At 44.2% G+C, this 26,490-nt stretch overlaps 2 protein-coding genes across 13 annotated transcripts in view; one reads left to right on the top strand and one right to left on the bottom strand.

Moving 5' to 3' along the window:
• The window catches only part of GPR146 (G protein-coupled receptor 146), a 33,237-nt gene extending 9,470 nt beyond the window's left edge, over positions 1-23,767 (bottom strand). Inside the window, exons 1-3 of one of the 4 annotated variants that reach the window (XM_085238050.1) lie at positions 23,208-23,767; positions 10,287-10,328; positions 1,391-9,976 (exon numbers count right to left, since the gene is read on the bottom strand). The gene's annotated coding sequence lies outside the window, so the exon portion shown is untranslated. The remainder of the gene's footprint in view (positions 1-1,390; positions 9,977-10,286; positions 10,329-23,207) is intronic. The other 3 variants (XM_085238051.1, XM_010719660.4, XM_010719659.4) reach the window with 3 other exon arrangements.
• CHLSN (cholesin) overlaps positions 1-26,490 on the top strand; it is a 99,204-nt gene that overhangs the window by 49,107 nt on the left and 23,607 nt on the right. The gene's annotated exons all lie outside the window — the stretch shown is intronic.

Raw genomic sequence — 26,490 nt, 5'->3', positions numbered from 1 at the left:
TGTTACTGCAGAGCTGTATAAAGCCTTGATTATAAATGCACCTTGAGTGTCTGCTTCCTTCTGTGCTAATGGGTGGAAGCCTGAGGAGTAATTAGTTTGTCACAGAGCCAGTTTCTTAGTAATGATTGATAAATGGTTGTTGTTACATGGCCCACAGATACGGGGTGCATACCAACGCTACACCACTGTTTGTAGGAGGTACTGGAGCTGACTGGTCCATCCTCATGTACGTGAGCACTGTGTTTTAGCTGCTGTGGGAAATACGCTGATATTCTGATAAAGTCTTACGTGCTGCTCAGACCCTGAAGTGAGCAGCTAAAGTGAATCATTCTGATGTACAGATCATGAAGGCAGACATTCACATGAATCAGTTTGTCCAGACATTTGATTAACTTTTTTTTTTTTTTTTTTTTTTTTTCCATAATTTCAGAATCGATTCAAATTCTGTTGGAATCCATAGGGCGCTGCTTTGGCTTAAATCACTGGGCCAACCAAATACGTTCGGAATGTGATGCTGGTGTAAGAAATAGCGTGCTGCCTTTTAATGCTGCTTTAGCATTTATATAAAAGGGACGTAAAGTTCAGCAGGCAGAGCCCTAAAGCGAAGTAGGTCTTGTGCTAAGTGCAGTAGAAAACAGATTTGCAAATACTGTGGTGATTAGCATAGCTAAAAATGCTTATGGAGGCTGAAAAGGACAGCAGTCATTCTGCTTATTCAGAGGTTCTGCTGAAAGCAGGAAATTTCTGGTGCTTTGATGTTTGCCTTTGGTTTACCTTCTTTTATAATATAAATGAAAATGCAGCTTAACTGTAATTAATTAGTTAATTAGCAGTGTCTTTTAGCTGCTTTGCAGTAATTTTTCACAGTATGGTTTGCTGCGTGCTGTTTTATTGTGCCATGAATAGGAGATTCACAAGTACCTCATTTTCACTGGCAACTTTGCTTCTTTATTAAAGACTAATCAGATTAATATCTGATCGATTTCTCTGCTATATCTCTGCCATACCACTCAGGATTTAATATAAAGTAAAAAATTAAGATCTCATATATTCAGAGCAACCAGTAAGAAAAACTTAGAACCACGTAGTCATACACAGAAGAAGCAGTAAATGAGAAGCCCAGTATAACGAGTAAGAGAGTGAAAACTGCTGTGCTTAAGGAAGCCCTCTGTAACTTTCTTTTGGACGAGCAGATCTGAGTAGCAGCATGGCACATTTATACATCAACGTTTTTCCTAAAGAACCGCTCTCTAAATACTGACCACTGGTTTGTAACGACGGAGCTGATCGTTTGCACTGACCCAAAGCTCATATGCATTGACATGAATTGTTCCCAGACTCAGAAAAAAAAGCAAAAGCATTCCGGAAGGCGAACTATTAAGAATCTCACCTGGTGGGCACTGCCCTGCTGTTCCTTGAAGGCTGGCAGAAACATTTTGTCCATCAAGTCAGAACCCTTCCAAGGTAAGCTCAGCAGAAACTCCGACCTCTCATTTCTCTAGCAAGAGTAAACAATAGGCAGGCTTAGCAGCAGCCCGCTGACGGCTGCACCAGCCCTGTTCATGGCACCGAGTCTGTATTTACATGTGACTTCCCCTGCACATACATACACATAATCCTTTAAGCTTCAGCTGCACGCTGCGATTGGCGGAGAGGGCAGTTGCAAAACCGCCGCGATATCGCGGCGCGGTTGTGTCAGAGGGGTGCGGGGTGCTGGTCGCGGGGCCCAGTGCTGCCAGAAGGTCTGTTCTGTGTGCCACCGTGTCACCACGCAAGGGTTTTGTTGTTGTTTCTGAAGTACAAACTGGAAGGATGTGAGTGTGGTTCAGGAATAGCCCAGCCCTTGCTAGAGTTGTATAACCAGCAACAAGTAGCGTCTGCATCCATTGGAGGAGCTGCTTTTGTACCAGAAAGGACTATTTACCAGGGAAGTAGATATTCTGCAAGGCTGTGTGTGCCAACAGCATTGCAAACCCTGGGCACAGTGAGCTCAACTTCCCTTAGAGCTGAACTTCTCACAGCTGTGTTTGTCAGGAGCCAAACCCTGCCCGGCTCTGCAAAGCACTGCTGTGCAGCAGGAGCCTGCAGCACCCAGCTGGCCTGGGAGTTTGAACAGAAAGCTGCATTAGACCTGAAACAGAGCCAGCCTGTATTTGAAAAAATACTAAAATATAAACCTCAGAATTATTTTAAGCATTCAGAAAGAACACTTTGATTAAAAAAAAGAAAAAAAAAAGAAAAAAAAAGGAAAATGCTTCATCATTCTTACTTTAATGAGATGGTAGGTGAATGTAAATTCCTTTCATTTGAATAAAAAGAGTGTAATATCATGATTCTGTGTGCTTAGCTTGAATACAAATTGCCGCTAAATAATTTGCTTTGTAAAACTGTAATGAAGAATTAGTTTGTATTTTTCTCCCTGCCCACAGCAGAGAAGCATAGTGGATGCTTTTCCTTATTAACCCAAAAGGAGCTGACGCCTAAAATGAGTGATGAATGCGTACATAATGCAAATATATGTCTGCACCCTGCTCTGTGGTGCTGCAAGGATGGAGGCACGGCGTGTTTGAGGTGCTGTCATCTCTGACAGCTGCTAGAAGCTGACGGGCAGTTCTGCTCTGACCTTCTATGTATGGAAGCTAAGTGAGACAAAGACAAATAAGTTCTGTTCAGTTTTGTTCACCAAGGTTGATCTTTTAGGAGTGCTTGGTACGGTAATTCAGCTCTAGGTAGAGGCACTGCTTAGGGTGGATTAAGCAATTCACAAGGGTAATGTAAAAGTAGTTTTTGAGGACTGTGGTTGGCAGGGTATTGCTTTTGCGAGCTGAAGTGGTTTTGTTGAAGCATCACTGTGGCATCAATGAATTAGTGGGTGTGTGTCTGGACCTCTGCTACCCATGTGGAAGTTGTCTATACGGAATAGTTATTTAACTGGAAGGGTTGTAAGAACCTCAGCGTGCTTTGAGTCCAAGCTGAAAACACGGTGCCTTCAGAGGATTGCAAACAGCCCGTCACTGGTATGCGATGTGATGCAGGTTGCAATGTGGGCAGGTACCTCCTTGTTCCATTGCACAGATGCTTGCAGTCACCGATGGATGCTTTTTGCTGTTTTTCAGTATAAGTGTTGAACTAAGAAGTAATGTGAAGGGAATCCGCTCAGGACTCGTGTTATCTGCGTTTTATCTTAGTATGAGAATTCAGCAAGTTCATATTTGGCTTAATGTGCCCAAAAGTGCTTTGGTAATTACCTAAAATAAATAAATTGTATTTGCAAATCAGCTGAAGCAAGCAAGACTTCTCAGCAAATATCAGATGGGTTGCTTTAGAGATGTCTTTTGTATGAGCACAGCTTTTTGCCCCTTAAAGAAGGAGAGCACAGTTGTACCTGAGCTGCAGCCCAGCGGTTGCACACAAATCCTTCACCAGCAGTGACTGCTTTGGGCATTTCAAGCAGCTTCTCCCATGGGCTGTGGTGAAGCTGGCAGATCTGGTGAAGCTTGTAGCATCAGCAGTTTGCTTTCAAAAAGGACCACAGAGGTGTACTTTTGTAGGGTGCCTCACAAGCAGCTCAAGCTGCTGAGACAGGTGCCTGGGTTTAATATTCCTAATGCTGGCTTCGTTGGTAAGGGAGCAGTGCAGAGCAGTTGGAGAGCAGCGATAGCATCTGTCCCATCGCAGAGCCTTCCCCAGCTGACGTGACTCAGGATGCTGATGTGGTTTTAGTGACAATCCCTCAGACCTGCTAACCCAGCTAATTCACAGCAGCTTTCTGGGAGAGTTCTGAGCTTGTGATTCATTTCAGTAAAGTGCTTTTTATTTTTTTTAAACACAGCGATTCTGTTTCCAAAAACATGGTTGTATGCTGAAGGCATGGGACAGAAACTGATTGTTGCACGCAAGTGGCAGTGATAATAACGGGCAAGGCAGGAAGGGGTGCTTCTGTCTTTTCTGCTCAGAAGTTTTTCGCTCAGGCTCATTTACAGCTGCCCTCTAATCTGCACAGCCAGAGCACTGAAACGCACTGCTGTGTGGATGTCTTAGGGACCACAGTGGTGTTTGTCTGCGTCTTTTGTTTCTGCATACTTTGGATAATTTTATGAGCTATTGTTTGGAAATGTCATTAGATATTAAGTCAGTTTAGTTAACCATTGTGTGCTAATCCAAACAATCAGAGTATAATACCCTGCTCCTGACCTTTCCCTGCCACCGGGCTCTCAGAAGTTCCTCCTTCTGCAGACCTCAGGAGGTTGTGAAGGGGAACAGCTCTCACCCTCTGCCTGCTCTGCAAAGACCACAGGTCTTGCACCTGCGGGTGCTCCGGCTTGCTTCCCAGCACGGGGAAATGGCACAGGTGCTGTTTAAGCAGGGCAGAAGTACAGGCCAGGGCTGTCTTCCTTGATAAATACCAGGGCGCAGCTCCTCGTCCTTAAACACTTAAAAAAACCTTAGACCTAAAGCAGCGGGGTTGCATGCAGGGCTGCAGGCAGCTACAGGATTTCACAGCCAGCTGACCATGAAGCACCTCCTTGCTTCTAGGGTCTGCTTGGTTGAACATTACCTCTCAACGCCCTCCAGATTAGGGGGAAAATTCTTGCACAGAAATCTTTTAAGATAAGGCTATGGTTGAGAAACTGTATCTTTTAAATGATATTAATTTAAGAATAGAACCACCATCATATGCTTCAAACTTCAGGAATGAGTTAAAGCATCATTCCCTCTAGATATTCATTTTCATACTGACACTTCTGCTCTGAGCTGATAGGAAAATACAATTTATTAATGAATCTCTCCCCCAACAGGTATTTTGATTGTATGAATCTATTGTATTTGATGTTAATAGCAAGCTTTAAGGGGAAGAAAAACCAGGGGAAGAATACTACCAAAATGTTAACCTCAATGAATAAAAATTGGACTGTTTGTACCATGAGAAAATGAGATAATTACAGCTATAAAATCCTGTGCTCCAAGAATGAAAACAAACAGCACACACGCCATGTGGAAATGGGAGAGCCGTTATATTAGGATAGATTCCTTGTCATCTTTTCTCCATAATTTTTTTTAATAATGTGGGGATTTTTTAAATTAATTGTTGTTGTTGTTGTTGTTGTTATTAAGAACTAAAACTGTTGAGAATGTTCCTGGCAGCTTGGCAAGAAGAGAGGGCTCGGTTTACAAACATTATAGCCCAGAAAAATATTTGGGAAGCAGTAATGTGGTGTTTGGATACTACTGCTAGGAGCAGCTTTCGATGCATTTCTTATGCAGCGTTGCAGCCATCTGGCCAGTAGGGGTCCATTTGTCTGCTAACAAATGAAGATTTGTTAGCCTGTCCAATTTGGAGGCAGTCCACTTAAAATTCACTTCCAGGCTCGCTCTTCATTTGAGCATAAAAAGTCATTTAAAAAAAAAAAAAAAGCACGTCAGAACAAAGGTTTAATGCACCAGCTCCATACAGCACAGTAGCAACAGAGGCTGTTAGGTTCCTTTAATTGATAGCTATTTGGTTTCCTCTGCCACAGGTTGGGCTGGCGTTGCACAAACCCTATCAGATCGGTCTGTGAAGTACAGCATTTTCTGTGGAGCCTCCAAAATCCTGCTACAGACAGGACGTGTGTCCTGCTCTAACACCCAGCACAAATAAAAGGCTGGAATTACATACCACTAACTTGCTTAATTAATTGCACGTCTCTGCAGTTAAGCTCGAAGGGTGGAAAGCATTGCTTTAAAGACAACCCTACAGAACAGGTGAGTGAGCTGCTGCTTGGGTGCCTCTTCAAAGAGGAACACCCAACGGGGCAGGCAGGGAAAGCTGCTCCTGAGCTCCTGGCAGCCCGGGGCTCACAGGGCAAAATGAGCTGGAAATGACTCCTTTCTGCTGTTAGTTACACAACCAGCCCCCAGCGAATAAACCTGGAGGTGAGCAGCCCTGTGATCTCTTATTAACCTGTGCCTGATGTGGGTACTGAAAGGACCTTCCCTAACTTTGGTGGTTTTCCCTTTCTGGCCAAGGGTGAGCCCTGGTGCAGGAGCAGTGGATGAGGAGCAGTGCAGCTCAAACCTTTGCAGTCACTCCAGATTTGCACCTTTCTGCTGAAGCGACAGAACACGCCTTTCTTTCTGCCCCTTTCTGTTTGTCATTGTTCTCTCTCCTGCAGCATCAGTGCAGCCGATGAGGAGAAAAACACGAAAATGGAAATGTGATTTTTTTCAGAACTGTGCAGTTATTTCTTTAGGATGAGTTGGAGCTCCCAGAATTGTGCCTCGTGCAAATCATCCACTGTAAGCTTTGCCTTTGAGTTGTTGCACCACATTGCCACGCACTGACCCTCAGCTGCTGGATTGCTGTCTGCTTCCATCGCTGGTTTCTCCCACTGCTCTGTCCGTGGCTTTGTTGTGGCTTTGGGACTTCAGTTTGGGGTCTGCAAGTTCCCTGTGCTCTGGATTATACGAGTGTGTCTGTGCCCTTCCCTTGTCTTCAGGTGTCAGCAGTAAATGATCATTTAAAGCAGGATTAGGAGGCAAGTTTGAAGGTAGCTGTTGCTGATGATATAATTATTAAAAAAAGATCAAGGGGGAATTTATGCATTTAGCACTACCAATTTTTACGCTTACATTATGTGCAATTACACCTGCACTAAGTATGAAACTCTGAAATGTCATCTGTGCCCAACTTGTACGAAACTTTGTCATTAGCACTGTAAGAATTAAGTCAGCTCATGTAGTCAGCAGCAGCAGCAAACACTGTCAGGCAGTGTATAATGGAAATTGTGAGAGCCAATATTTAATGTCTTAAAATGAGAAGAGCATCCAGGGTAACTTTTGAAATTGCTTCACTTGAATTCAGTATATATTCAAAAAATGTTAAGGTAAATACTATGGTATTTTTATCTGATAGCTTAAAATTAATCTTTGGATTACTTTTTTTTTTTTTTTTCCCAAGAAAGAACATTTGAGTAATGGAGAAAGAGGGGATTCATATTGCTATCACCCTAAAACATGACACTGAGGGAAGAATGAGTTAAAATAATTCCATTTTCATTTTTAAACCAATTGAATCCCAAATGCTTTTAAATTAAATGCTGTAGGCCTTGACACTGCAAGTTAACTTTGGGTAGTTTTATACATATATAAAAACCAGGACAAAACCCCACTGAAATGTGTAGGTCTGGCGTGGTCTGGGCTTCCCTCCCACAGCTGCTTCCAGGGCTTTTCTTTATTGCTGAGCATTTCAGAGTGCTGCTTCCAACTCAGTTATGTGTATGTTATGTAAATGACAGAGCAGCACCAAACTTCAGACCATCAGTAGCTTTCCTTTGCTGTGTTTGGGAGATCTCTGATGTTCTTAAAGCTCACTGTGGGTAATCACAGAACGTACATCAGTTTAAACCAAATTCAAAGACTATCACAAAGTTACACCTGCTGAAGTCTTTAATTAAAGTGACTTAATCTCTAGCAATCTCTACATACATAGGCAGAAAGTAGCTGTCTTTAAAATGTACTTTGAACTGCCATTCATCTAGAAATCAAAGATTTGTAAATGAAACTTGGTGTGCTAGACGTGATGAAGTTGGACTGGAATGCCTTCTTGTTGGCATAGCCTGGTTTTCCTGGTGCTGCCAGCCCTGGGAGTGTGTTCTTATTGAGAATTATTTATAGAGGGTGAACATTAAAAGGCTCTCTAAAAATAAATGTATCAACCATATATCATCTTAAAAATATTCCAATATAGATTTGGGCACGTAGTGGAGAACTGCTCCTCCCATTAGTGAGTACTTTTCTGCCATTAAGCAATTGCAATGTCCAATTAGTTGTTATTTTGAGGTGTGATTATAAAACTTGTATTTCTTTTTACTGTTTTTTTTTTTTTTAATGTGGTGAAGTGGGTCAGACAACTGAATGCTGTGTAATGATAATCCTTTCTCCTTCCTGGGTCCTGTCGTTAGCTGGGTCTGCTTAATTCAGCACTCCCTCCTTGCCGGCAGTGGCAGCAGATGGCCTTCACTTTCTTTTCTGTGTTCAAAAGAGGTTGGAAGGTTCCATCTCCTCAGCACTAAAGGCTGATCTTAGGATCACTGAGTTGGAAAAGGTGACTGGGATCAGCCACTCCAACCTCTAGCCCATCACCACCATGGCCTTTGTTTGGTGGATAGCAATAGTTAGCATTACTTTAGCATTAGTTCCTCCTCTTTCTCAATTCTCAGGCTGTCACCTACAGAAGTCCCCCAGTATTACCGAACAAATGTGCAGACATTCTTGTCTATATGCTTTGTCTGTTACAGATGTGCTCAGTTCAGTTACTACCAGCAGTGAGTGCGAGGGAGCCCAGAGGGAGATGAGCATTTCTTGATAACGCTGCGTTCTCAGACATCAGCTCTGAGATGTTTAAGACATTTGGTTTTGATTTTCCTTCGACCGCCTGCAGAGCTCACCAAACTAGTTTGGGCTGAGAGGAACAAGGCAGTGCAAAGAGCTTTGGCTTGCTTTAAATGTGGGCAGTCATGCTGTTGGGATGCAGAGTTTCATTCTCAAATGCTGTGTGCTTGGCTACTTTCTTTTCTCTCTCTCTCTCTTTTTTTTTTTTAGACACTTTCTCTTTCCCTTCGTGCTCTGTTTTGTTTAGAGTGATAACTTCACAATGTCTTTGTTCGGGATGCTGTTATCTCTTGTTTATAAACTTTTGAAGGAGACAATTACGTGTGTCCTTCCTGGGGTCTAATTCTGCTGTAATGTAAAGGACCCACTGCAGCAGTTGAGGAATTGTGGTGCTTTGCCCCAGGAGAACGAGAGCCAACACCTCTCAGAGCTGCACTCAGGGAAGGGAGCTGAGCCGTCAGCTTTGTATTGTATCTCCTTATGCAAAAAAGCCCCTTGTGTAATTCTGCTATGCAAAGGCATGGGGAGTTTTTCATGGCTTTTGCATCTGGCCAGCGAGCTCACACTGCTTTAGCTGTGTCCTGCAGGTAAGGAGCCTCTTCTGGGCCAACTTCAGCTTCTGGAATGTCAGACTTACTGCTGTTTTTTGTAACCATGGCCCCTAAAAATGGATCTGCGTACACCGAATGCATTTATGATTGGCCTTCAGTGAAGAATTTAAATGAGAAGCTTGTCTTGTTCTAGCTGATATCTTACTCAGTGGATCCCTTCTGTCGTTATACACGGAGCAGACTGTATGGTGATTGTGGTTGAGTATTTTAAAGTAATAGAAAACAGACAGAAAAAATTGTTGCATGTTTAAAAAAATCATAAAATGAAAGAGGAAGTGCATCATTTATTATAACACCATGTAGACTAATGAAAAACACACCGTGGGCTGGAAATTTGTAAAGAGCTGAGCTCCAAAAGTTTCCATTCCCAAAAATGCCTCGGGGCCTCCGGCTGTAAGCTTGTGGCTAAAGAGGCCCTATGGTAAACTGACATAAAAAGTAACTACTCCATAAACATTCAGCTCCTGTTTCACAATAGCTGGAAATAAGTTTTTAGAAAGCGTTGCCTATTGATACTGACTGTACTTTATCAAAGTGAAAGGAAGGGAGGCGGTGCATTTACGGCTTGAGTATCAAATTGGGAATTAAGCAGTGGGGAGATGGTTGTTGGGTGCAGAAATGTTGCGTTCGCTGTACGGAGGAGAAAATGAAGAAGTTGAAGTGGTTTGCAGAGCTGCACTCAGTGCTGGCAGGGCCGGTGTTAGCATTAAATAATTCCTGGCTCTGGTCCTTGGCTCATTAAGCAGCGAGAGCAGCGCACTCTGGGCAGCCTTTGTCAGTGCGTAAAAGCCTTTCATGTGGGCTGTGGGCTTCCAGTGTTAGCTGCTGTGATGGCCTGCCGGTGGAGGTGGGGAGGAGAGCATTACTGCCTCGATTTGTTCCTGGCAGGGAGGGCAAGCAGCTCGCAGAGATGATGCCAATTCACTCCTCCAGGTGCTGATGTTCCTCCAGTCTGTTTCTGCAGTTTCTCTGGATTTTGGGGCTTCTCCTGCCTGGCAAAGAGTCCTTGAGTGCCTGAGGATCACGGGCTGCATCCCCCAAGTCTAAATATCCCAAAGCTATAGCTGCAGTACATTGGAGGATCTCTGTATGAGAGCCTACATGGGTGACCTGCTTGTGAGCTTTGAGGAGGAGGTCCAGCTGGGAGTGAACACCAACTGCCTTCATTAACCCCTCCCAGGGGACTGAGTGAATTGGCCAGTACAATTTCACAGAAGTAAATAGAAAATAGAAATCGCAATGCTGGTCAATATTTTCACTGTTGTACATTGATAAAAAACATACAATAACGCCTGTACTCACATGAGGTGCAGCCCAGAAGGACGTCACTCGAAGATGGAACCTCTGGAAAGGAAAACAAAACAAAAAGGTGAAACAATTGCTCGTAAGTGGTTGAAAAACAAATTTCATCCATTCTGAAAAAGAGAAATAGATTTCGTTTATCTGTTCCCTTCCACCGTATCATGCTTTTTAGCACTTTTTTTAGTATTTACAATACACAGTGTTGTATTAAAAAGTCGAGAACATAATTGTTTGCGTGCTTGGCATTGAATTGCTGCACAATACTGCCGACTGACACAACACTGTTGCTGAATTGATGATAAACTGAGTGAATCACTGTGGTGTCAATGGCTGTATTTACATTTTTGAGGTGAATTGAGGTTCCTGAACAAAAGCTGTGTATTGATCTGAAGATAGAAACACACAGCTTCCTTCTCACTGACAACTCACGCGTGCTGGGTGAGAGCTGAAGCACAGCATCCCGGTATGAAGTATCTGACATGTAACGAGATGCTGTGACAGATGTCGGTTCAGTTGTTACTGCACAGGGTGGTGGTTTTGGCACACTGTGTTCTGCTCCATCACTTGGGTTAGCCAGATGTGTCTGCTCCTTTGTGCAGTGGGAAAAGTGATGGAGAGAGTTAAGGTGAGTGAGCTGCAGCCACACGAGGGGGGGGATGTGCGGCTGCTCAGAGCGTGGGCAGCATTTCAGTGTGCTGATGTAACTTATCTAAAGGAGAGGCATGAAGTAAAGCACTGGTTTACCTATTTCTTACAGTAAAATAAAAATGCATAAATACAATCATAGAATCATAGAGTTGCTCACATTGGAAAAGACCTTGAAGATCAAGTCCAACCACAACCTAACCATACTACCCTGATTTTAACAACCCTCCTCTAAGTCATGTCCTGAGCACCACATCCAGATGGTTTCTAAACGCATCCAGGGATGGTGACTCAGCAATTAAAGACATTTAAGCATTATAGCTTAGATAAATGAATGAACCCGTGGTATCAAATGTGTGTTTTCCCCTATAAAGAAAGATTCATTAGTTCAAGGGTACTTAACTCTGACTGAATGTTGAGGGAAACGGAATATTTCCAAAGAAACATTACAAGATAGCATGCTGCACCAGTTCCTGGTCTGCAGACCATCCAGCACAGCACTGCTCACACTGCACTTACTTTTAATGCCTGAAACATTTTCTGTGCATGGTTTCACACCCCACCTTTTTTTTTTTTTTCCCTATCTCTGGGTCAGATTTAGAATTCACCACTCCCAACAATTGTCTGATGGACACACATGTTCACACAGCATGGCTCTGGCATCCAGAGAGCGCTGCCTGAGCCTCCGAGCTGCACTGCTCTCATTCATCCTGCCTGCTTAAAAGACAGAAGGAAAGGCAGCTCCGTTTGCAGCAGACGTGGTGCTGTGTTTGCTGGCACTGTGTCTGCGTGGCATTGGAGCCCCTCTGTCCCGTGATGTGGAGCTGGGGCCGTGTCAGGGCACTCTGTGAGCAGCCTCAGTCGCTTGGCATTGGTTTGTGTGGCAGGAGAAGCCCTTTTGTAATTAAGTGGCCCATGTGTTTTGCACAGTGCTTAATTCCTGCGCTGTGTGATCGGATGAAAATAAATCAGTAGCAATTGCTTGGCAGCAACCTCCTGCAATCATTTGCTCTGAAGAAACTCAGCCCGCGGTAGCATTAAGTGAAGGAAGGGGTTTGGCGAGGACACGAAAACCTTTCCTTTTTTTAATGTTCTCATGGGATCTTTCACTTTCGCACAGGTAAGCACCCGGCTGGCCCCGTGGCCGTGATGTAACACTGCTGTCCAAAGGCTGTCCCAGCTGCGGGGTGTCACAACCTCTATTTCCTCAGCTTAGATTTGCAATCTGACCATATGATTCAGATGAACCATGACTGCCCTCGCTTTAACGTGATGTATTTGGTTTGAAAATACCATTGTGTGCTCCGAGTTTGAGCTCCTAAGCAAATGAAGCTGATTTGCACTGATGAATGGGGAACACTTACTAACCTGATTTAAAAAAAACATCCAAGGAAAAGCTGATACAATTTTTAACTCATTGGTTCCAGTGGAAACACTTCATTAACATAACCTTAGAAAGAAATACAGAAGATTTTTAAGTAAGAGAGGTATTCCTGAAGCTGAGTGTAGCTCTGCAGCTACTTGTAAGAGCAATTGCACGTGCTGAGGGAGGTGTTGCTGCAGACAGGGTTCAGCACAGAGGCTGAGGAGCAGGACTGGCTCTGTGTTCAAAATGTGATTTCATGTGGGCTCCTGTTCTTGTGCAGCTTACAGACAGGCTTCTGGATCTGAAGGAAAGCCAACTGGATTTGTAAAGATGCTTATCGTATTCCCTGGCTCTGTTCAAATCAGCAGAAAATATTAAGGCTGACAAGCCTGGCTTGATACGCTTCTCAGTATTTTTCTGCTAGATTACAGCGTGCAGAGCTCAGCCCAGGCACTGGTTTGCAGTCTCTGGAGCAGCAGGCTTGCTGCCCTGGGTGCTGCATTGTAGCCACGTGTGTCTGCTCTGCATCCATACAGGCACTGCAAATGGCAGCACCAGGGTTCGGTGCCTTTACAGGTGACTTGTGTATGATGGAAATCTGAATTTCCCCAGCAAACAACTTTAATACAGCAATATCCTGATTGATTCTTGGTTCCCATGCACAAAGCATGTCAGTTCCTCTTTCTTGCCCACTCTTCTTGGCATCCTCTGTCCCACTGAGATGGAGGCACATCACAGTTGGGCAGAGGGTTATTTCTCAGTGGTTTGTTGTTCCTTATCTAGAGGCAACTGAGTCCTGAGAAGGCAGGCAGGAGAAGTGCTGTGCCCAACAGATAGCTCCAGAAAGGATGGAGTGATTTAAAAATGTAAGAGGAGAGAGCTGGCTTTGTGTCTGGCGTTGGTACATAGCACCAGCAGAGGTGGGGACTGCAGGAGGGAGGCAGAAGATGGGATGGAGCGTCCTGCACTGCTCTGAATGGAAAAGCACCGAAGGGAGGAGGGTTGAGTGTTGTTACACTGAACAGAAGGAGCGGATTTCACAGTGAGGTGGAAGTGGTGCAGTATTGCTACACCAGGTTTCATTGGCCCACCCCTTTGTTTTGACATAAATATGCTAAAGCTATGGAGAGGCATGAAGGCCGGGCGAGTGCTTCAGACCTGTAGCAATCCAGATTCACTGCTATACTCTGAAGCCTGAGCTTAGTGTTTGGTACTTTGTTTGAAGACTTCACCATTTCATCTTCAGTTCTGCCCTGCTGGGATTTCCCTGGTTTTCCTTGTAGAGCTCCAGAAAGCACAGATGTATGAAGGTTTTGTGCAGTGTCTGTACCTCTCACAGCTACCCATTCTCCTTTTGTCTGCAGCGGGCCCAGTTTCCTCAGTGCTGATATCTAGCATCTTAACATCAAATCTGTAATTAATACAGCTACTTCAGAAATAAAGACATTTGCACTGTGTTACACAGAGTGGCACTTGGCGTGTCTTTAATATTCCTTATTTGTGCACGTACAGATGATGACAGTTGAATTAAGGGTTTGTAGTGCACCAAGTCTCACATCCCAGGGCTGTTTGTTTCCAAAGCTATACACAGAGCTTTGCCTGGGTCATACATTTCTGTAGGTGAAATGAAGGCTGATTAGAATTTTAATACTAAGGAAGGAAATGGTCTTGGGTAGTGCACTACAGAGCAGAAGAGGTCTTCTGTTAATACACAAGAGTATTACTGTTTTCTTAAATTTTGCCTTGCTACCCAATTCCTGCCTGTGCCTAGAAATCATAACTCTGAGGCCCCGTTTGATAATGCTCAATGTAATCCTTGTCCTACTTCACATCATTTCCAGTAGTAAATATTATCTCAATTATGAAACTGCTAGATAATATCTTCGTGCAGCTGAATGATAGGCAGCGCTACAAGCTTTTGTGGATGAACAGAGCCGTGATGCTGTATCCCATTGGCCCAAATTGCTTCTTTTTCTCTTTAAGTTAGATGAAAACTTTAGATTGGATGAAATCAAGGGGTTTTTCTCGTGAAATGCTTTTGTTGTGACTCTGTGTTCCTCTCTTCGTGACATAAAAGGAGCTTTCAGTGTTGTGAAAGATGGCTGTGTGTCAGCGTGTGCTGCTCATGCTTGTTGCACATTTACGGCAGCGTTGCCAGCGCAGCGCCGAGTCACAGTCTGACATTAGGACATGAAAACTGATGCTGTCCCTCGGCATTTCGCAGTGTGTTATTAGTGTGCTACAGCTAATCATTTGCTTACAAGGGAATGAAAAACCTTCCCTTGTTTAGATGCTGCGTGTATATTTATAGGCCTATAATGCCCAAATAGGGTGGTAAGAGTTGGCTGCTGCTCCTGTTGGTTTCTGTGGTTTTGTTTCATTGTCCAGAAGAAGTGACAACATTCTCAGCTCCGTAGCACCCATCAGTGTGGTCTGTCTGATGAAGAGTGCTATCTGTCTCTTTACTTTGTCCTTTAAACATTAGAATTCGTTCTCTGTCATGAAGAATTTTTGTTTGCCATTCTCACATCTTTACAACATCTCAGCGGTGGCACTCAGAGCCGTGTTTGTCTCACTCAGTGCTTTCTGGACAGTTTTGCAAGTCACTTCAGGTTGTTTCCCTGATGAGGCTCCCTTATTGCGTTCCATTAGGCGCGTTTGATTTCGCAGCTAAAAGGACTGAAGACTAAATGCTCTTTTTGTATGTGTGCAAGGCGTTTTGCAGCCTCGTTTGTTTTAAATTCTGGTTATCAGTCTGGAGAAAGAGCCACGGAAATGCTGCAAAACTTGTTATCTTTTTAGTGGTTTTAGTGGCTTCTCCTTTGCAACATTTGTCGCATGTAGATTTTTTGCACGTTAGCCAAAATAAGACTGCTTTTATGACTTAGCTTCCAAACGTGTTGAAAGCGTATGTTGCCATGTTATTTATTGTACAGCACTCAAATAACTTTATATATCGAACATATGCTAAACCAGAACTCATAAATGGCATCTCCCTCACTTTAACTTTCAAAGTATTTCTTAAATAGAAAGAAAGACGTGGAGCTCTTGGAGCTCCAGAGGAGGGCACTGAGATGCTCAGAGGGCTGGAGCAGCTCTCCTGTGAGGAAAGGTTGAGGGAGCTGGGCTTGTTTAGCTTGGAGAAGAGAAGGCTGCAGGGAGACCTCAGTGTGGCCTTCCAGTACTTGAAGGGAGCGTATAAACGGGAGGGGGAACGGCTGTTTGTGAGGGTAGATAGCGATAGGACAAGGGGGAATGGCTTTAAACTGAGGCAAAGGGGATTTAGGTTAGATATTAGGAGGAAGAAAGTTCCTCCCCCAGAGGGTGGTGAGGCAGTGGAACAGGCTGCCCAAGGAGGCTGTGGATGCCCCATCCCTGCAGGCATTCAAGGCCAGGCTGGATGTGGCTCTGGGCAGCCTGGGCTGCTGGTTGGCGACCTGCACACAGCAGGGGGTTGGAGCTGAGTGATCATTGTGGTCCTTTTCAACCCAGGCCATTCTGTGATTCTATGATAGATCTGAAATTCTACAGCTTGTGTCCTGCTTTAACTGCTGAACTTAGTGAGGGACACAGACTGCATACTGCGCTTTGGCAGGGGTATGGACATGACTTCTATCTGACCCTGTTGCAGCACAAGAACTATTCAGCCTGCTTTGACTGTCATCCAAATACAACCTCATTCTAAAAAATCTAAAATGAAACCAGGAAATAGTAAGGCTTTCACTACGGGGGATGAATTTCAGAAGCCTTTAGAGTCCCATGCGCACTTTGAAATAGGTGATGTTTCCGACAGCCCTCATTGTGGGATTGAAAGCAGTTATTTTATTGAGAAGGCAGGCAGTGGTTTTTGCCATTGTGCTTTCTTTTTGGGTCGTACATTTTGCACGGATTTTAACACGAGTATTGCTACCGATGTGTATTCCTTTCACCTCCATGATGTGTTTTACTTTTTTATTTAATATTTTACATATTTTGGCATAACTGTTCCTCCCTGTTAGAGCACTTCTGTTCCTAAAGCATTTCATTTCACCCTATCAGGCATCTTCACAACAACCTGTTGGAAGGGTCTGGCTCGGACCAGCTGAACATCTTTAGGGTATGATGAGCTCGTTCTGAATTTGGCTCTATGTTGCCTGAGGGGCAAAAAGTCCTTTTGAAACAATTTGTTCTCTTTCTAAATAGGTAACTAGCCCAAAGCATTTCAAATATTTGTTCAACCCTTCAAATATTGGTTTAAGTTTATAAAACAAATTAACCTGATGTTCAAAGAATTAAACATTTTGTACCTGAATGCTTTTCTGTGTCATTGGTCCTGCAGCAATGACCCTCAGTACTGAGGTCAAAATGAAAGAGCCCTCTGATGAAAACAAAATGCTTTTGTAACTGGGATGAATCTTATCACTTACTGGCAGCACGCACATTGAAATAGTGCAGAGGTATGTTTGAAGTTTAGTAGTTTCACTTGGGAAGGCTTTATAACACTGGTAATGTGAGGCATTTTTTTCATGCAGCATACAGTGCAGAAGCTAACCAGTGCCTGCTATAAATTCAAGTGGCTAAAAACCTGACAGCTCCCATTGGAGTCTGTCTGCTTCCGTGGCTGTTTGTTTCCTGGATGTGGTTTGGAGCTCTGGATGGCAGGAAGTCGTGGTGTGTGCCGAGCTGGGGAGCAATGGCTCTAACAGCCTGAGCACATCTGAACAGAGGGAAGAACGGAGCAAGCAGCTCACCCAGGAGGGCTGAGAGCTCAGAGGGACCCACCTCGTGTGGGTATAATTTCAGTGTTGTGAGAAGGGGAAATCCTTACGCCTAAAAACCTATAGATAGCTATATTGGTTATCTGTTGTTAATGTTTGAATTTACTTGCTTGTGTCTACTAAAAAAATTGCTTTTTCAAAATGTAGTTGTAGCAAAAGTATTTGATCCTTGTTGTTCCATCCTTGTTGTTCCATTTCTGTTGCCAATGTTCACCCACTGAAATGCAATTGCAAGGGTAAGAAGAAAAGAGTCGGATTGGATTTGTGATAGACCGATTCTTGTTTTGAATTTGAATGCCAAAAGATCTGTGATTATTTGGGTTGGCAAGCAAAAAGTCATCACTTCCTTGTGCTTAAAAGGAAGGATACACATGGCAACATTAAATATTTTACTTCTGCTTCTCTCGAGGAATGGTGTCTTAAGCAGAGAGTGCAGAAGTGATCCCATCAGCTGTCCAGCCACACGATTCCCCCCTCGATATCACCTCCTTTGCTGCCACAGCCATTCCCAGACTTGGGTTTGAAGCAGCTTTTGGTGGGTGTCATGGTTTGGTCGTGGAATTGGGAGGTTGTTTGAACCCAGAAGAGTTTACAGGCTGTACCAACACAGGGGCCAACCAGGGGGGGAGGCAGGAGAGCCCAGAGCCTGTCTTTTGGCAGCAGGACCACCTTATGGTGGCTTAAATCATTCCTGAAACTATTACCTGAGATTCTGCTGTTCACCAAAAAGCTCTGTTTAGAGACGGAACAGAGTAGGTGGCTGTATAATCTTTTACTGAAAGCAAAATACACCACATCTAATTTACAAGCATATTGTTTTGGCTGCTGCTGTCACTGCGTGACTATATTTCCTTAATGTTAATGATTCCTGTTAGAATATAATATGGATATTTCAGTGTAAGGAGGGAAAGGAAGAAATCAGAGCCCAGGGTAATGACATTAAGTGCTTGGGTGTACAGCCAGCTTAAATGGACTCACAGCTGCTTAACATGTGCCCTCTGCCTGAACTCGTTTTATCACTCCGAATCTGACTTCTCTCAACATATAAAAAATCGATGTGATTGATTGCTGGTTATACAATATTTGCATATAGGTTCAAGAATATAGAAAAATAGAGCTGAAAGAATCCTGACGTTTTTTTCCATTCATTAAGGTCACTTAAAGTACCTCTTTTTGTTTGCTGGAGTTCGTGGTTGCTGGTTTTGCTGAACAGCAATTGCTGAGTGATTTAGAGAACATCTCCGCTCTTTTGTTTGGATTTTATTTGCAGAACCAGTTAGAGTTATAAAGCTGTCAGCTGAGGAACATTCTATATGTTCTGTCAGCGAGGGCCTCATGTACACAGTTCATATTTTTCTCTTCATTTTGTGTGACGTTTGTGTTCTCCAGTTCATATCGCCGTGCTGCTTTGGATAGAACACGGCCATCCCTGCAGCCCCATGGCCTCCTTTGGAGCAGGAGGAACCTTCAGAGTAATTACAAAATTCCATTGCAGATGTAGAAGAGTGTTGTGTGAGTGGCTTCGTGCTGTTATTTAGGCTTTCTCTGATGCAGTGTTGGCAGGGTGGAGGTGCACTGGGGCTGTGTGAGCGCAGCCCATTTGGGGCAGCTGCAGGAACCTGCAGCAGGGCTGGCTTGCAAAAAGGTATACAAAGCAAAACAGTTTGGGAATGTTTGATTTTTTTGTCTAAAGGTGCCCTGTATGGAAGGAGAGAATGTCATTCTGTTATACGTTTTTCTGGCTGGACGTATGCCTGAAAGTTAGGAAACTTTAAGCTGAGGAGTTCCACCTCTGCTCTGTATTTGTTACTTTGGGCAAGTTGTGGAGTTTGCCTTAAAACTGCCAACATGAACCACGCTTCCTGCCATGAAAGCTGTCGGGAGCGTTTGATGAATCAGAATATTATCTTTTGTTTCCAGTTGTATCCCAAAGCTAATTATAGTAAGATCTGAGTGTATAGGTACAAAAAACACAATGATGTTGTAAACACTTTCCAGGGCAGGAAAAGCATGAATCACGGTGCTGTTCGTAACTTGCAAGCTGGAACTGATCGTGGATTTGCACATCATGCTCATGCAGGGTGGAAGGGAGGTCGGCACTCCCGGGCTGGCCTGGAATTTTGGGAGTCAATTAACAGAAGTCAATGGCAGATTTTGTGGAAGCATTAAGTAAATGCAGAGTTTGTGCAGGGGATTTGTGAAGATGTAAGAAGCGAAATGTTTTTGTCTCGCTTTGTTGAGAAGAAGCCGATACTCTCCAGTTCTACCCTGCAATCTTCCAGTATGGTTTTCGCTCCCAGTATTCCAAGGGAAAATACTGATTTCTAAAGATGGCTTAAAAAATAAAAGAGAAAAAGGGAGTACCTCTTGGCCTAAGCAGATTTTCTTTCAATTTAGTGATTGCAATTTTATTAAGGCATTTTAGGCAACATCTTGATATTTAGCTTAATTTTCAATAGGAAAGTACAGCAGTGTAAAACCAGAGTGAGCTATAAATTCAGGTCACATAAACCATAGCATTAACCTTTTAAGTATGTGTAAGTTGGTTGTTATTGAAATGTAGAGGAATAAAATTTTATTATAGGATAACTTGCTAGCTGTCTTAATTTCAAAACAAACGCCAACCACAACTTGTTTTGTGCTGCATTCACTCTTTAGTATGGAGTGTGGAAACACAAACAGCTTTTGTGGAGTTTTTCTAACTGCTAACTAAACAGTCAGCAGGTTTTAATGTAGGGTCTTAAATTATAGTTGTTTTTCAATTTTCTGCTCCTTCTCCATTATGAAGGCACACGTGATGCTATAAAGACTCACAACAGAATTAAGGGGAATGTTGCTAAATAGGATTCAGGAAGAGATTGCACTTCAGTGTCAGAGACTTTAAGAATGAGGAAGCTGTGGATGGAGTTTTCTTTAGGAACTCTGAGGAGACCACGGCAAGCTGGCAAGTAATGCATTGTGGTTCTTTCTTCATACCAGCTGTGTTTGGTCAGCCAGTACAGCTCGGGCTGATGAAGGACTCAACGTGAGCCAGCAATGTGTGCTCACAGCCCAGAAGGCCAACTGTATCCTGGGCTGCATCAAGGGCAGGGTGATGGAGCTAGGTGAGCAAACCACTGTGTGATTGTGAGTGGGAGGGCAGCAGGCAGGCCGGCAGGAAGGCAAGGTGCTGCAATGTGTGCTATCTCTTGGAAACATCCTTCCTTTCCCCTTCTCTTTGAGACCAAACTTGGATTGGAATGTTCAATGGGAACTGAGCTGTGCAGGAGATGTAAGTGCAGCTTTGTAGCACTTCTTTCTTAAAACAGTTCACACAGGTGTTTGATGGTCTATTCATGGAAATTATACATATTTTACAGGAATAATCATTTCACAGGAATTGGGAAGTAAAGCTGTTTGATGATGCAGGTGTTTTGTCTATAACAAAAAATTTCTTTCTTAGTCAAACCTATTGGAATTATAAGGTAAACTGCCATCCTTAGGGATCAATACACATCTGTTTTTCATTTAAGAATTAATCTTCAGTTTCACTAGTCTTTCCTATAGATTAGGGAGGAAATGCACCTTTTCAACTGTATATTTAGTTACGTTCCATTTTTTTTGTCAGGATAGGTACATCACAGGGAAGCTGTCACTTGAAATGGAGCAGACTAAATATACTCGACTGAATGACTCCAGCACTGTCAACACGATCCACTGGTGTAATTAAGAAAGGAGATATCTCAAAGCTTTACAGTATTCAAGAAGTATCAGGTCATGGTCATTCAAAAGGGATGGAAACGCTCTTTTTCCCAGTGCAGACACAAGTATTGTGTTTCGCCCAGGACTGCTTACCCTGGAGCCCAGCACATCCCAAGAGTTGCATTATGTTGTTGTCATCATTGTTGAATTTCAACCTCTTTGGAAGTGTCATTCAAACCGTTTCGTAGAATTCCAGACCTTTCCTTTCATTAAGATGTAGATAGGAGAGATAAAAACGAAGTGTTTGTCCTTGTGCCTCTGAAAGTATTTCGCCTACTTTGGTGATGGTTGCATAATCTTATACGCTGTTTTCAAAAAGCTCTTTTACCAGTTTTGTTGTATGGACAATTGGCATGTGTTATTAGGAACTCTTGACCATATTGAAGACAGCTGAGGTGAAGTACTTCTAATGATAAGAGGCTATCAATGCTAGCTCTAATTCTGTGATTCTAGTAGAAGTGTGGGAAAGAAACCCATTGGTCCTATTTTGTTGCATCCAGCTCTAGAAACAACACGGGGTTCTTCCCAGTCTCCATAGTCTAAAGGAAGGGTTTGAAAGACTGGGTCACTGCTCAGTGAATCTGAATGAGTATCATTGGCACAACTGAAAAATGTGGACAAATCTTGCTCTGTGGTATGGCACCTATAGTATCTGTGTTTGCTTAGAGCTGCTTCTAAGAAAATGCACGATGCTTTTTTTCTCTGTCGTGTGCTTGAAAAGAACACGTTCTGTTAACAGCAGGAGGGAATCTCAGACCACTTTGCTTCTGAAACATACTGCTAGGAACAAATTACCCTGCACTCTGCTGTAAAGATGATGTTCATGTATTCTGCTGGGAGACTGATGAGGAGGAATATCATTAGAACTTGAATGATGTGCATTGTCTGTCCCACCCAAGCTTTTCTTTTTTGAGATTTTAAGAAAAGACTACAGTGGGTTCCTCTGCATAAGATAAATTTAGCCCTGAGAGCATTGGAAGGCAGTCCTGCAGGATGGGGGGGATGTGATTGCTCTGAAGCCTTCAACGGGTGCTGGGATTTCTGCAAGGGATCTCTGCAGGGACAGACAGAGCACAGATCAGATTCTAAAAGCTGTGATAGTACAGCGAATCGTGGGCCTGTGGGTATGCCCCGAAAGTCAGAAGGGACCATTTTCTCTTCTGAATTGCTACTTTGGGGTTTTTTTGTTCTTAATTTTCTTAGATCTGTAGTTTTATGACTGTTTTTGCAAAGAGTACGAAACTGGACTGATAAAATCAATCGAAAAACTTCTTGGTGTTTAAGGATTGCTTCTGCAATGTTCGTGCTTTAAAAAGTTTCAACAAACCTCTGTGCAGAAATAAGTCCTAGTCACGAAGATGTTCTCTACATCACTTTAAAGCATGGGTCTCATTTCCATTTCCTTGTAAAATCCAGTCACCCCTAAAAGGCTGTTTTGCAGGGAACAAGCAGAGCTGCACCTGCCCCCATACAGATGCACTTGCTGAGCTCCGGCCTTACGCCCTGCCTTGTGGCACTGCAGTGGGAGGCATGGGGAGGGCTGTCAGCCTGTCAGACCTTGTGCCTGCCTTCCATGGGACGGAGGCTCTGCAGGTTCCTGCTGCTTGGCCATCCCATTGAGCTCCTGCCATCGCTGGGAAAGAGCTGGAACCACCATCATTTTTGCTGACCTAGCAAAAGGCAAGCTTTGATTTCACCCTCCATGTCTGGCTGGTGTCTAGGTAGATTATGTTATTTAAAGCTGACCAAAAACTTGTGAAGGACTGGGGGGTCCACAGTTACGATCTGTGTCTTTCCCATTTTTATAGGGCTAGTCTATAGGAAAACAGCATGCACTGAATTTGTGGTAGGATATACAAGTGCTGAGTAAACCTATGTTGGTCATTCCTGGACAGCGTGCCCCAAAGCCCCTTCGGCTGTATTAAAAGATGGTTACAAACTCCTTGTCAATATAATAACCCAAGAAACCCACGTGCATGCAAGTTGCTGTATTTCGTGGTACAAACCAGCACGTTGAGCTCAGTGCGAGTGTGGGGTGTGTGGCTGCTATGGCGATTAAAATACATAAATAACAAAGATAAGTATGGACCCCATTAGAAATTCATTACTGGCAGCCTCAGCGCGGCCGCGTCCCACCGCTGCGAGCAGCCCAGGGCTGTGCTCCAGCGCGGGGGTTACGCAATGGCCCCGCACCACCTTGTCAGCGAGCAAATCCGACCCCAAGCCAGCAAACAAAGGGCTTTTGTGCACGTTTTGTAGCTCAGCGAGGATCAGCGGCCCCACGCAACTTTCCAGCAGGACGAGTTTAGCGCTGGCACACCTGGGAGGGGGCCGGGAGGGACGCGAGGTGCGGAGGTCCCGGTCCGATACCGGGCGCGAAGCGGAGAAGGGTTAAATGCGGCTCCTGCTTACCTGGCTCTGTGCTGATGTGCCGCTGAGCGCCGGGCCGCCCTACGGTGCAGGTCGCTGTGAGCTGGGCTGCTGGCTGCCAGCAGATCCGCAGCTCCCCTGGCTTGGCATCCTCACCAGGACGCGGGCTCCCGCTGGCTCAGATGGCTCCTTCCTCCCCGGGCTCCTCTACCATCCTCCTGCAGGGCTTTCCCCTTCTGGGCGCAGGGCAGTGCACTTGTCCGGTGAACTTTTCCAGGAGGGATTCGATCTGAACGCAGCGCCGTGGTTCTCCGAGCAGGGCAGCAGGAGCCGAGGCGCTCCCTGCCCTCAAATCCCGGTGCGAGCGCGGGGAGCCGAGCAGCTCGTCATGGTGATCCGAGTTTAACTTCAGGGGGGAGGGAGAAAGTGCAAAGCAAACTGAATGCCGTAGTGGAGGTTTCTCTCTTCCCCCACTGGGCCCCTTGCCGACTGTTTTTATTGATTTCAATCACTGGAGGCTAGCGAGCTCGCAGAAGAAACACTGTGTAATGTGTTCTTTCCTGGCTTTCATTAAAGAAACTCAATGCAGTGCGGTCACGCTGCCGAGCGCGCCTGGCAACCTGCCTACACCCTGTGGTACCTCTTTCATTGGAGGAGATGGAGCTCGTGGTTTGTTGGGTTTTTTTTGGTTGTATGTTTTTTTTTTTTGGTTGTTTTTTTTTTTTTTTTTTCCCCCTCCAGCACTGATTTCAAAACAGCTTCTCTGCCTCTACCTTTGCCGAGTCCACAGCCAGATAGAGCTGGGAGGGGACGATGGTGTGATAGCAGCCTGGCTGCTGTGACAGCCTCATATGCTTGTGAAAATCCCTCCGTGCACTGCTGGGTTTGGGGGGCTGCTGGTGAGCCACGGCGATGGGGATACAGATGCTTCCCGAGGGTTCCTTTTTGTTTTCCCCTTTTTCTCATTTCTCTCTTGCCCCGATTGGTGAATGTGCTTTAATTAAGGGTTCTTAGCCTTAGTAAGCAAAATCCTTCTGCAAATATGAAAACATTCCTGGCAGTGCTGGAGTTGCAAATGAAGCAAACTGCATTCCCCGAGCTGCAGTCGTGCTGCTGTCTTAAATATTTGTGTTGCATTTAGGACTCTGATACTGATGGAGAAAAATGAGAAATAGAATATGGTCCTAATTTATGCTTTCGAGCTTCATCTGTTACAGTACGTACTTTATAGGAGCAAACAATCTATAAAGTGGAACACAACAGGCTCCTTTTGTAAGTCATTGCTCTGCGTGCCTGTAAATGCTTTCATTTAAGTTAGTAAATAGCTGGATTTCTTCTTATTCAGCAGTTCCTAATGATTACACTTGATGTGCTCTTTAGAATGGGGTGTAGGTCTATGAAACATGTAAAGATCACATCGCTGCTCATTGTCTGATCTCAAGGTGCACCCATTGCAAATGACAGCTGCAAATTCCAGTGCCCCCTGATTGCCGTGCCTGTGTATGTAAGGACATGTTTGTTTTGCTCTTAACATTGACACAACTGCTAAAAAAACCCTTTCCTGGATCAGGAAGATAAAAAGCTTGTTCTTACTTAAGTCTGGCTTCCTGCAGAACTTGTTTGAGGCTTTTCTGCCTGGGTTGCATCCATACAAACCTTTCCAAATCAACTCACTGTATTCCCAGCGTTTCTGTTGCCAAGAGCTGAGATGTCAACAACAGCTGGCTTTCATGAAAAATGTTAATTATTTCTTTGTACGATATGTAATTAAAAAAAATCTCCCTCTGTAAGTCCTACAGAGGAGATATAAGGAAATGTATTTCTACAGCCATTTACTTTGAATCAAAGCTTGCTTTCTGCGTGGTAGTGAAATTTTGTATGCCCTTTATTTTCATAAGGTGCTAAATGATAGAACATAGTTATTTAAATCCAATATGACTGTGAACTATTTAGTGTCAGTTCTATAGCTGCGGTTGCGGTGCGGCTCTTTGGCAAGCCTCAAAGAGTAAATCATTTGTCAGCCTTTCTTTTATGAACCTCGCATCGAAGGATTTGCCAGCTTTTCTTCTTTGTAGGTTTTGAGCCGTGGTTATAGATTCTGCTTTTTGCAGTGGAGCTGGGGCATGGCCGTGTGTGCGTTGTGTGTGATAGAAACAGCGTTTTGTGTGCTGAGATGATGGGCAGGGCACACGTGGGGCAGGAGGCTGCGGGTAGGCAGAGCGTGTTGTGTGAGGGGCTAGTCGTCCTGGGCAGCAAACAAAGCCCCTTTGACATTGCTCTGTATTAAAGGTTATGAAATAACATCGGCTTAATGAGCAAACAGAGCGACACAGTGCTGCTACTGTGGAGCGAGCTGTATCCCCGCTCCACCTTCTTTCTCTTCGGAGTTCAAAAATGTGAAGCCTTCTTTATAAGCCTTATTTGTCACTGTCGGGCATGCTAAAATTGATTCCCCTGAATTTCTGATGTTGCTTGCTTTGCTGCTGTGCTGGCAGAAGGAGATAGCAGCCCTCTGACTTCTGGAGGAACTGGGCTCATTGGTGCTAACAGTCACTTCGGTTTCCTTCCTTTCTCCAGCCCTCTTCCTGTCGCCTCTGCCAGGTTTCCTCTTCCATCACCTCTGCTTTTCCAGTCCCTCTCACTGTAAGGGTTGGTATTCTCGGTTCAGAATTGCTTAGCAAGATTGCTTAATCAGTCACTGCATCATAGAATGGCTTGAGTTGAAAAGGACCTCAAAGATTTCAACCTCTTTGCTATGTGCAAGTCGCCAACCAGCAGCCCAGGCTGCCCAGAGCCACATCCAGCCTGGCCTTGAATGCCTGCAGGGATGGGGGATCCACAGCCTCCTTGGGCAGCCTGTTCCAGTGCTTCACCACCCTCTGAGTGACACTGCTACATCCTCTGCTGACTTCAGTTTGAAATGGTTCCCCCTTTAAGAGAGGTAAACTCATTGCTAAAGACAACCTGTAAAGTATTAAAACATATGCGACATTTCCAGATAACAAGTAATAATGGAAAGTGTTAACTGATCTCTAAAACTGCCACTGTTTTAGAAACTGAAGTCTGTAGAGTTTTTGAGTCAGATGTCTCAGTTTATTTATTTATTCTGTATTATGAAGCCTACATGCAAATTGGAAATTTTGAGGCTGGCACTGATGAAAGGCTCTATTGGCAGTCCCAGCCCTTTGCATGCAAATTGATGCAGTGTAGCATGAACTCTTGCAATCTGCTTGAAGACGTCTGAGCTCACATCTTCTTTCCCTCGTAAGTATGACAGCAATTTTTCTGAGCACGTAAGCTGAAGGTCTGAGGGTCCATCTCTTTT

This window comes from Meleagris gallopavo, chromosome 16 (assembly GCF_905368555.1).
Source record: "Meleagris gallopavo chromosome 16, MGAL_WU_HG_1.1, whole genome shotgun sequence".
Classification (NCBI taxonomy): Eukaryota; Metazoa; Chordata; class Aves; order Galliformes; family Phasianidae; genus Meleagris; species Meleagris gallopavo.
This window is presented reverse-complemented; position numbering and strand designations above follow the sequence as displayed.